The 11,399-nt window shown below is 53.1% G+C and overlaps 1 long non-coding RNA gene across 2 annotated transcripts; it reads right to left on the bottom strand.

Annotated features, from left to right (window-relative positions):
* Positions 1–2,559: 2,559 nt before the first annotated feature.
* LOC125122801 (uncharacterized) lies at positions 2,560–11,132 on the bottom strand. Of its 2 annotated transcripts, XR_007133907.1 has the most exons (3): positions 11,067–11,132; positions 4,354–4,509; positions 2,560–3,100 (listed from the first exon to the last, which is right to left on the bottom strand). It is a non-coding gene; the product is annotated as an uncharacterized LOC125122801 (long non-coding RNA). The 2 variants fall into 2 exon arrangements; XR_007133906.1 differs by lacking the exon at positions 2,560–3,100 and having other exon boundaries at positions 4,312–4,509.
* Between the last annotated feature and the right edge of the window lie 267 nt (positions 11,133–11,399).

Raw genomic sequence — 11,399 nt, 5'->3', positions numbered from 1 at the left:
TATTCATGAGGATTCCGGTTCAATCCCTGGCCTCATTCAATGGGTTAAGGATCCAGCGTTGCCCTGAGCTGTGGTTTTGGTCACAGACATGGCTCAGATTTGGCGTTGCTGGGGGTGTGGTGTAGGCCAGCGGTTACAGCTCCAGTTCAACCTCTAGCCTGGGAATTTCCATATGCCGTACATGCAGCCCTAAAAGGAAAAAAAGGAAAAAAGGGGGGTCAGGGCTTGAGAGACGTATCATCCAGCGGCAGTATATTAGGATCCGGGTTCAGATGCTAGAAAGACTGCCCATGGGAAATTTAGGGTAATAGGAAACCTAACTGGATATTTAATGATGATTATCATTTGTAAGTATGTAAATGCAATTGGCCTATATATCCTAAAAAAGTCTTTACCTGCTAGAGATATTTTCTGAAACATTTGAAGACAAACTCTTACTCTTTCTGGATTTGATTCCACTGTCCTGGGGAAATGGATAGGACGCAGGAGAGATGGAGTCGGTTGGGCAGTGACCTTAGGAAGCCGAGTCGTGGGCACCCAGAGGTCCTTCTCGTGTTAATTTTTATTACACCACTACCTGGGCTTTTATATGTGATTGAAAATGTCTATATTAAAAAGGTGAACGTGGAGTTCCCCAGTGTCTCAGTGGGTTAACAATCCAGCATTGTCACTGCTGTGGCACGGGTTCGATCTCTGGTCCCGGAAGTTCCATGTGCAATGGGCACTGCCAAAAAAAAATCAATCAGCGAATGAAAAAGTAAAATTGCCAGTGAAATGGCTGGCAAGGCTTTGTCCTGTAGGACTAGCAGTGAAAGGATGATCGTGCCTCCCCAGGAACACTTTCTCCTGCACATCGACATACTATTGGAGGCTATTGCTCTGGAGAAAGACATCTATGCGGCCAGCCGGGCTGGAACACACTCTGGACATGGAACGAGGAGTGACAGCACATGATGCTTCTAGTGCAGGATTAGGCTATGATTGTGGAAGAGGCTCCACCTCCCCCACCACTGGCGACTCCTCGGTTTCCTCCTTCGATAATTGTTCTGACTTTTATAACGGCCTGTCAAGCAACAGCGCGTCTCTGCAACATCTCACTTCAGAAGGAAGGTAGTTTTGTTGAAATAAAAAGGTGTTTGGGAAATGCAATGTTTGTTTTGATTTAGGAGCTGAGTGCTGCTTCAAGCGCCTGGGCATCAGGCAGCTCCAGCCATGAGCAGAAACTGCCACAGGAACAGGCCAAGGAGCCACACAGGGATTGAAGGTCAGGGCTAGGCTGGTGGCGGGAGGGGGAGGGGTCCAGAAGGAGGGTCTCAGTGCCTATCTGACTCCAAGCCAATGGGGCTGGAGGCTGGCCGGGGGTATCTGTGGGGCAATTGCACCTACGCGTCAGCCCTCCTGCTTCCTGGAACAGCACTGCCTTTCCCCGATGATGTTATCCAGGACTGCTGACCTCTCTGGACGCCAGCATCAGGGCCCATCCTTGCCTCGAGGTGACCCTGTCCACTGCTCAGCCAAGCAGCGTCTTTCAGACTCCAGGCTCCTGGCACCCCTGCACCCCCACCTCGCCCGTCACAGCCCTGGACACTAGGTCAAGCCAAGACAGCCCCTGTGAGGGGACGGAGCTCAGAAATTCCAGTCCTGATGACTTGGGTCATTTCTTTGTGTCTTTTTATCTTCATGGCACCCCCGAGGGACCCTAGCATTGTCCCATTTAGAGGCCAGAGGCGGGGGTACATAGGTGCCAGGCTTCTTTGCCAGGGTTGAGGCCGACCAAGGCAGACTTTTAGCTCCAGGTCCTCCTGCACTGTCGGGTCCATGACTCCTGAGCCCAGCCCTGGGGCAGACAGGGCCAGACAAGCAGAAGCGGTCCCCATACCCTGCCAGTATTTCAGCCAGAATCACCTTCCATGCCCAGCAGAGTCTTCCACGGTGAGGAGGTCCAGGGTTGGCATGGAGGAGTTCCTGGAGGAAACTGGGGGAACGCCCTGCTCCGAGTACCCAGCACCATGCTGGCCGCCGTTGGTATAGCAGTGACCCGTGAGCATCACTGGGGAGGGGCCCACAGCAGGTGAGCCGCCTGGAGACACTGGGGTCAGGCTGGATGTCAAGACAGGGCCCGTCACCTGGGCTTGGGGTCCAGAGTGGCTCCAATCTCTGGGAGAGTGAAGCCCCCTGCTCCCGCCCTAATGTTCCCGGAACCTGGGGTCCCCCCACAGCGGGTCTGTGGGGCTCCCAAGATTCATACTCACAAAGCCACAACCACATGTCTATCCAAGATTTGCAGCTCCTGGACATTATTCGTGGTTTAAACTGTGGGTTTCTCTTGGGGTTTCCATTTTGGTTAAGCAGATTAAGAACCCAACATAGTGTTCATAAAGATGCAGGTTCGATCCCTGGCCTCGCTCAGTGGGTTAAGAGTCTGGCATTGCCGTGAGCTGTGGTATAGGTTACAGGTGCAGTTTGGACCCCACGTTGCTGTGGCTGTGGTGTAGGCCGGCAGCTGCAGCTCCAATTCAACCTCTAGCCTGGAAATTTCATATGCTGCAAGTGCAGCCCTAAAAGGAGGAGAAAAAAACAAAACTATGAATTTCTCTTCCAGGTTTAAAGTGAGATGCCTGCAGAACTACAGAGAAGTCTTTCATTTCTGGTCCTTAATTCAGGGCCTTTGAAAAAAAATTGGGTCAAAAGAGAATGAAAAGGGGCCAAGACCCGAATCAAACCATCTTTGATATTTCCCGTCATGCCAGCCAGCCATGCGCCAGCTTGAAACCCACTTCACCACGTGGGCCACGCTCAGGTCTGCAGGAGGGGAGTTTTGGAAAGATCAGACCAGGCCTGGGTCGGTCTGGGACACTGAGAACAAGGGATGGAAGCCAGCTTTTCCTCTGGCGCTCGCAGTTGTGGTTTTCAAGCCACCACTTTTCCCAAGCCCACAGCCCTCAGCACTGGGCGTGAGGAACACCAGTCTCAGCTTTGGGAATCCTGGAGGCGCCATCCATGCCAGGCTTACCTGCTAGGGTCTCATGCCAGCCATGCCAGGGTCACATGTCAGGGTCACATGCCAGGGGATCAAGCTGGCAGCTGTGCTCTTTTCTAACTAAAAAATAAGATAAAAAATACATGTTACCACGTTTTAATATGTGGACTGACAGTAGTACCTACTTGTAATTTAAGAACAAACACATGTCCACAGGAGGTGACATGCAGAATGGTTAAGAAGAGGAGTTTACCTCAATCATCTTACCAGTAAAGACCTAGAAGACTGTTAAGTTTTAGTGGTGAGGATATTCTAGACAATCAATTTAGTAAGGCAATACACAAATTATCTAAAAAGTAGATAAAAGTATTCTAATTCATTGCAAAATTATGTATCTTTGTTTTCTGGTTTTTAAAGCTATTTTGCACTTCTCAACTGCTATTTCATTTAAATATATTCATTTGATTTTATTAGTGAAAAAGATATTCTTAAATAAGGTAATTAGGCTATCCATTCAACATATTTAATTTCCTTCTTATAAAAAGAGAGTTTAAAAAAAAAAAAAAAAGAAGAGGAGTTTACTTAATGGAGCTCCCGTCATGGCTCAGCGGAAACGAATCTGCCTAGGAACCACGAGGTTGCAGGCTCGACTCCTGGCTTTGCTCAGTGGGTTAAGGATCTGGCGTTGCTGTGAGCTGTAGTGTAGGTCGCAGACGCAGCTCCGATCCTGCATTGCTGAGGCTGTGGCGGAGGCTGGCCGCTGTAGCTCTGCTTGAACTCCTAGCCTGGGAACCTCCCTATGCCGAGGGTATGGTCCTCAGAAAGACAAAAGACAAAAAAAAAAAAAAGGAGTTTACTGACAAACACTGGCATTGCGCCCTACGCGTGCCCACACACCCATCTCCAGAAGCTCCCTGTGAGCCATCACTTCCACACTCACTCCAACTGGAGAGGACTTGAGGCCACATGCTCTGACCCCTCCTTTCTCAAATGCAAAGAATCAGGTCCAAAAAGATTGAGTGACCGGACCAAGCAGAAACATCTGGCTAGCAGCCGAAACCAAACCCGAATCCAAGGTGCGTGTCTGGGTGTATGTCTGAGTGTATACACAGGTGTGTGTGTCTCTGTGTGTCTGTGTCTGCTGTGTGCCTGTGTGTACATGTGTGTGTCTGAGTGTGTGCGTGTGAGGAGCAAAACCAGTGTTCCTCATTAAGATCATGGAACCGGGATTGAAACAAACAAACAAAAAACAGGTCATTGTCCTTTCCCAACAATAAAAGTCTGGTTAAGTGAGCTATCCTGGAGCCACATGATGATGTTTTGTGTATAAATCATGTTCACAAGAGTTTATTCGCAGAGAGGGAAATGTTTACCTTTTAACATTCAAGGTTTAAAGCTCTCTGCTGAGTCAGCTCACTCATGTCGAAAGCTGTGCAGAAACCCCCACATCTGCCCGAAGGGAACCTCTATGGATGGTGGCGTATGGGGGACTTTTTTGTCCCAGACACGTCTCTGTCTTTTCCAACTTTCTGTAACAATTATAAATAGTACCTTGTTAAGACTGGAAAGGAAATCAGAATTTAAAACTGGAGATTTGCATTGCAGCCTCCTGATCCTGAGTCTGGATCCCAGCTTCTGGTCAGCTTGGCAGGCGCTCCCGGGTGCCCTGAGGCCAAAATGGGCTACCCGCCCGACCTGGCCTCTTGTTGATCCAGTCCTCAGTTTTGGTTCCTCATCTAGCTTGTGTTTGCGTTCAAGGATGGCTCTGAGGTTGAAAGTGCCTTTTTCCCGACCTCCTCCGTCGGTTACCCTGCCCCAACTCTGTGGCCACAGCTGGCTGTCACCACAGGGCCTCAGGGAAACGTCTGCCCAAGCCTCATGAGAAAATGGGGCTGCCTGAGCCAGCTTGCCTTGAATTCCTCTTCCTTTATTTCCCTACAGCATCTTGAGCCACAAGCCCCCAGCTCTGCTGTGACTCCGAGGGGCTTGGGACACGCAGTCCATGGGACAGGAGGCAGAAGCAGCCCCACCCCTGGCCCAGGTGGGCGGGGCAACTGGGGTTTTTATCCCCCCGAATTTTCTCTTTAAGGAACACCAGTTTGGTGCCCAGAAATTGACTGGGTCAAGCCCTGGCCATCTGCTGAGTCAAAGCTTTGTCCTTTCCTGGGCTGGTGGGGCGGTAGAAAGGCAGCGCTTTATGAGTTAAACCACTTCCATGTCTGCTCTTCACTTCCCAGCGTCCAGGAACTTGCTCAGGCATCGACCAGCCTGTCCTTGGTTAGTCATTGTGGCTTGTTCCTTGGTAGGCCGGCCAAGCCCCCTCCTCCATGAACTCAAAAACCCTGCCCAGAGCACAAGGGCTCTTAGATAATAAACGCCCTCGCACCAAAGACGGGGGAGTAGAGACGGAGCTGATTTCAGTGCCAGGGAAGTTTATGAAACAACCTTGACCCAAACTACTCTGAACTACTCAGGAAGCACGTGCCCTGAGCTCACCACACGCACATACAGTCAGGCAGCAGACAACAGCTGGATAACTCTGGACACACAGGCTTTTTTTTTTTTTTTTTTTGCTTTTTAGGGCTGCACCCTCGGCATATGGAGGTTCCCAGGCTAGGGGTCAAACCGGAGCTGTGGCCACTGGCCTACGTCACAGCCACAGCAACGCAGGATCTGAGCTGCATCTGCGACCTACACCACAGGTCACAGCAACACCAGATCCTTAACCTGTTGAGCAAGGTCAGGGATCGAACCTGCAACCTCATGGTTCCTAGTTGGATTCCTTTCCGCTGCGCCACGACGGGAACTCCATGGACACGCAGGCTTTTATTTGCCCTCCTCCTGCTTCCAGAAACACAGATATGTTTCTGAAAGGTGGGGCAGGCAAATGCGGTGCAGCGGAGTTCCAGGCAGAAGGGAGGCAGGCGCGCAGAGGTCATCGCTCTAGTGATGGCAACGCCGCCCAACAGCTTCGAGCAGCGCACTCGTGTCCCCTCTCCAGGTGCTGCTGGTTCCAGGGGAGTGAGGTTGAGGCTGGGTGTGAAAGCTGAGCTGGCGCATGCTAGGTTGGGGCTGGGGGTTGCAGGCAGAGGAGGGAGTGTGCAAATCCCTCGGGGATGGGGAGCAGAAGGGAGGGAGGCAGGGCTCTAGGGGACAGACCTCGAGGTAGCAGTGGCCAGAGTGGAGTCAAACGGAGTCTGGGCAAAGGTTCTCCCCAAGTGCTACTGTGCAGTGGGCAGATGGACCTGACCTGAGCTGGGTCAGTGATGGTCAAAGTGAGGTCCTGACTATTAGCGTCACCAAGCACCTGTTAGTAATATAGACTCTGCATGAGTTTCCCGGGGCAGCTGGAAAAAAGTGCACAGCCAGGGGTGTTTAAAATAATAGAAGATCATCCCCTCCTAGCCCCCAAGCTGGAAGTCCCTGTGGGAAGACCTCACTCCCATCACACTGCACAGTTATTCACCCTAAGGACTTCATCTCGCCTGATCACAGCTGCAAAATTCCTTCACAGGTACTGGGGCTCAACATATTCTTCTGGGGGACACCACGGTTTGCAGAATCAGAACCTGGGCCTTAGCAAGACCCCCCCCCTTTTGAGAAGTGCTGGCCTAGACAATAGGAGGTGTTCCCATCACCCCCCCCACCCAGACACACACCCCTCCGTCCCCACCCCAAGCCATGCCCCAAGCCCCAAGCAGCAGAGAGCATGACTGCTGTTTGAACCTGCAAGGTCACCCAGAGTCCAGGCAAGTGTCAGATTCAGGCACATGTTGACTTTGATCAGTAATAAGACTCCACCTCTGCTCGGCCACTCCAGGTCACCAAGAGCCTTTCAAACTACTTGTCACAGCGAGGGTCCCCCCCCAGAGCCCACCCTAAGCCTAGGACCTGGATGCACAGACCACAGCTGGGGCTACTGTCAACCCACATACTGAAACTTCATGAAGTTTAGGTTTCGTCTCACTGTTTAGTTAAGAAATAACACAGCCGGAGTTCCCGTCATGGCGCAGTGGTTAATGAATCCGACTAGGAATCATGAGGTTGTGGGTTCGATCCCTGCCCTTGCTCAGTGGGTTAAGGAGCCGGCATTGCTGTGAGCTGTGGTATAGGTCGCAGACACGGCTCGGATCCCGCGTTGCTGTGGCTCTGTAGGCCGGCGGCTACAGCTCCGATTAGACCCCTAGCCTGGGAAGCTCCATATGCCGCAGGAGCGGCCCAAGAAATGGCAAAAAAAAAAAGACAAAAAAAGAGAATCATTTAAAAAGAAAAAAAAAGAAAGAAAAAAGAAATAACACAGCCACTGGCTTCCTCCCCCGATGGGCACCCCAGCATGTGATCCTGGTGTGGCTGGCGCCTCCGGGGTTCCCAAAGCAGAGACAGGCATTCCTCATGCCAGAACTCAGGGCCTCGGGCTTGGGAAAGGCGGTGGCTTGAAAACCACAACTACAAGTGTCCAGAGAAAAGCAGACTTCCACCCCATAGTCTCAAGTGTTCAAGATGCTCAGGGGTTTGCGTGATGCCAAAGCTGCTGAGTGGACAGGAAGGCTTCCTAAGGCTGGACGTCCTGCTTCCTAAGGCTGTGACCTGTGACCAGACGTGCTGACCTGAAAGTGCTGGGGAGGAGTGTCATCCGGCCAGGCACAGCCCCTTGGTCCTCCCTCCCCAAGACTCTGGCTTCCCTGCCAACATCGGCACCCTGGCTTCCTCTCCCCTGGAAAAGCCAGAAGCCGACATTCCTGGAAGCAGCCTGAGCCAGTGGAGGTGAGGGTCAGAGGACAAATACCCAGCCCTTTCATGGGCACGGGGGCCTGAGGGACCGAGAACCAGCCGAGCCCCACTCCCCGAAGCCCATGGTCCAGGCCCTTCCTTCCCACTGCTGCCCCCGCTTCCCACCCAGCACTCCAGGGTTTGTCTCCCAGATTTGTCTCCAGGGCAGCTTATGGGACCCAACCCAGGCCGGGGTCCCCTGTGCGGAAGCTCACCCTGGACTCTTAGGGGGAAGTGGGCGTAGAGGACAGGCCCAGCCACTGGCCATCCGGATGAGGCCCCCACACTCGGGCTGGGACACCTGTGATTATTGGCCTAAGTGAAAACAGCCAAGAAAGCAAAGCTGCCAAAATGTATACAAGGCTTGGAAAGGCCAGGTGGTTCCTGTGGCTTCCCCAGGGTTCAGGGCCTCCTGGGAGGCGCAGAACAGAACGGGGCCGAGGGCCTTCTGCTGGCGGCCTGCACTCCAAACTCCCCCATGACAGGCCTGGAAAATGCAGGCGCACTTGAGCTTTCTGAACAGGAAGCAGAGTTGTCAAAGAGGGCAGAAGAAGCAAATCCGACCAGATTTCCTGCCGCCCCACTGCCCTGATGAGGATCCGAAGGCAACTGCATACGTCACACCAAAGGGTACTGCTAAGTACAACTCAGCGTCAAACAGTGTTACGTGCTGAACCTTTGTCCTTGGAGCATGCATTTTTCACAATAAGGCAATAGGTTTTCCATCTTTTAAAAAAGTACAGTTCGGGGAAAAAAAAAAAGTACAGTTCGGGAGTTCCCATTGTGGCTCAGTGGGTTAAGAACCTGACTAGACTCCATGAGGACACAGGTTCAATCCCTGGCCTCGCTCAGTGGGTTAAGGATCTGGCAGTGAGTTGAGCTGTGGTAGAGGCTGCAGATGCGGCCCAGATCCTGCATTGCTGTGGCTATGGTGTAGACCAGCAGCTGCAGCTCAGATTGGACCCCTAGCCTGGGAACTTCCACATGCCGTGGGTACATCAACAACTCTAAAATAAAGAAAAGTGCTTTACTTTAAAGTAGGATTTTCTGAACTCGATGGGCCACAGGACCTTTTTTATTTTTATTTTTGATTAAAGTATAGTTAATTTACTATACAACACTCATGAATACCCAGAGGACAGGACACTGCTTGGGGAACACTGGGCTTTACAGTCCACGCCCTGAGTGCCCTGCGGGACCAGCCCATGGCTCACGGTGGGGGGGTGACAGGAGCCATGTGTGAGCTCTGATCTTAGAGTCTGACCCAGATGTCCAATGTGTTGAGAAGTGAGGCAAAGCCCATGTCCAGAGCAGGGTTGGGGCTACCAGGTGGGGTGGGAGAGGGGAGGCACACCCCTCTTTGCAGGCTTTCCCCAGGTGCACTGCAGAATAACCAGTTATATATATTTCCAGGAGTTGGTATTTATTTCTGCCGAAACTGAAAGATCCAGCCACGCCAGGGCTGCCCTCCCGCCACGTGCCTGCCGCAGGATGTGGATACTAGTCAGACTGGCACGGCGCCCACAAGCTCAGATTGGCCCCAACCTTCAAGACCCATCTGGTCATCTGACTGCAAGAGGGAAAAACGCCAACAATTGCTCAGGCCTTCTAAGGATCCCAAGGGACTTCTAGCGACTGGCTGCCCCGTGGGCCAGCAGCAGGTACTGTCACCCAGCCCTTTCCCTCTATCTGGTAAGCGCCCCCCCTACCCCGCCCCACCTTGTCAGAATATTGTCATCGCAGTCACAGTTTGCTTTCTGGTTGTGTGGCTCATGGACTATTTGATGTCCTGGCTCTTATCTTTTTTCTCACACCCAGGAGAAACAGCCCGTGCACAAAGCCGGCCCCAGTGAGGGCTCATACTGCGGAGAAGGTGGGTCCCAGGGGGTGAAAGTGGGTCCCAGGGGGTGAAAGTTAGTCCCAGGGGTTGAAGGTGGGTCCCAGGGCAAAAGGCTGGGACAGTGACTCTGAGCACGAAGGTGAGGTCAGCTCCTGGCCAGCTTCGGGGACTCTCAGACCCAGCGGCTGAGCCAGGGAACAGAGCCAGGAGTCCCCTGAGCCACCACCCTGGCTCAGAGCTGCCACCACCGGCCTCACACAAGGAGCCCTTGTTGAGAAAATGAAGGCTCAAAGGACCCCTCTTGCCAGGGGCCACACCAGCCAGAAGGAGAGAAGTTCCTTTTGTTCTGAAGCCTGAGCCTTAACAGGGCAGTTCAGAGCCTGCCTCCCCCACCACCCCTGGCCCCCAGCCCCCATGCCTCCTTCTCTCTCTGGGACAAGCCCAGGGCAGTGCCCAGGTGGGCTACCTGCCTGTTCACCTCCTGTTCAGAGGTGGCCCTTGCTCCACTGCCCTGCCGTGGCCGTCTAAGACTCCCGTGACTCATGAACAAAGGCCTCAGAGAACATGAGGCTGGTCCTGGACAGGGGGCTGCCTTATCCCTCAGTCTCCATCTGTGACATGGGGGAGAGTGAGGCAGCCCCACAATTTCTGTGATAATCGGATGAGGGATTGTGGGTCAAATTCGTTGCACTGTCGGGTAGGTAATGAGAGCTGGAAAGGTGGAGGCTCTCAGCATCTCTCAGATTCCTCCTTCCTGTCTGCTCCTTCTTTTCCGGGCTTCGTGTTAAAGAGGCTTCCTAATGAGGGGTACAGTTCCTCACCCTAAAAGCTTCCCTTCGGAGGGTCGGGGGCCAAGAACGTGAGAATCATCTGTACCTGTAGGGCCCAGGCTTGCTTCCATGTTCTGGGAACCAAGATCAGCAGAAGGAGACAGAATCTAGGCCCCCTCCCCACGAGCCCCCGAAAATGCTGGGGTTCTAGGACACAGGCCCGAAGTCAGGCCCCAATCCCCGCTCAGTGCCCAGGTGGCAGTGCCAAGGGACCCAGCCACCCTCAGATTTCCGACAGGGTTTTTCCAACAATTCCTGGAACTGAGACGTCAGTGGGAAGGTCACGGGTGGATTGAGGTCACTGGCCTGGCTCCAGAAGCGTGGCCACAATAAGTTCCCTGGGACAGGAGCTCCCCAGCTGCAACACCCCTGCAGCCCACCCCCGGGGCTTCCGTTTGAGGCTGCAGAGTTTAGAGAAGTAGGAGGTGACAGCCCGGACAATGGAGGGCAGCTGTGGTCCCCAAGCTGCTCCCTTAGCCCTGGAGGCCAGCCTTCTGAGGACATGGGCAGTGAGGCCCCATACACCTCCCAGGACAGCCAGCGTTACTCTGCAGAGCGTGTGGCTTCACGTCCCCGACCTCCATCACCTCCTGGATAGAGGGTCCGAGGCTCTGCCCTAAGGGACCACAGTTCGATTTCCATTTACCTGTCAATTGATTCCAGCTGAGGGGTTCCCATTGTGGTTCAGCAGGTTAAGAAGTCATCTAGTATCCATGAGGATGAAGGTTCGATCCCTGCTTTACTCAGTGGGTTTAGGATCCATCATATGGCCCTGAAAAGAAAAGAAAAGAAATGAAACGAAACGAAAAGGAATTCCCATCATGGTGCAGTGGTTAACAAATCCAACTAGGAACCATGAGGTTGTGGGTTCGGTCCCTGCCCTTGCTCAGTGGGTTAACGATCCGGCACTGCTGTGAGCTGTGGTGTGGGTCGAAGATGTGGCTCGGATCCCGCATTGCTGTGGCTCTGGGGTAGGCCA

Source organism: Phacochoerus africanus, chromosome 3, assembly GCF_016906955.1.
Source record: "Phacochoerus africanus isolate WHEZ1 chromosome 3, ROS_Pafr_v1, whole genome shotgun sequence".
Lineage (NCBI taxonomy): Eukaryota > Metazoa > Chordata > Mammalia > Artiodactyla > Suidae > Phacochoerus > Phacochoerus africanus.
Note: the sequence above shows the minus strand (reverse complement) of the source record. Positions and strands in the feature narration are given on the sequence as shown.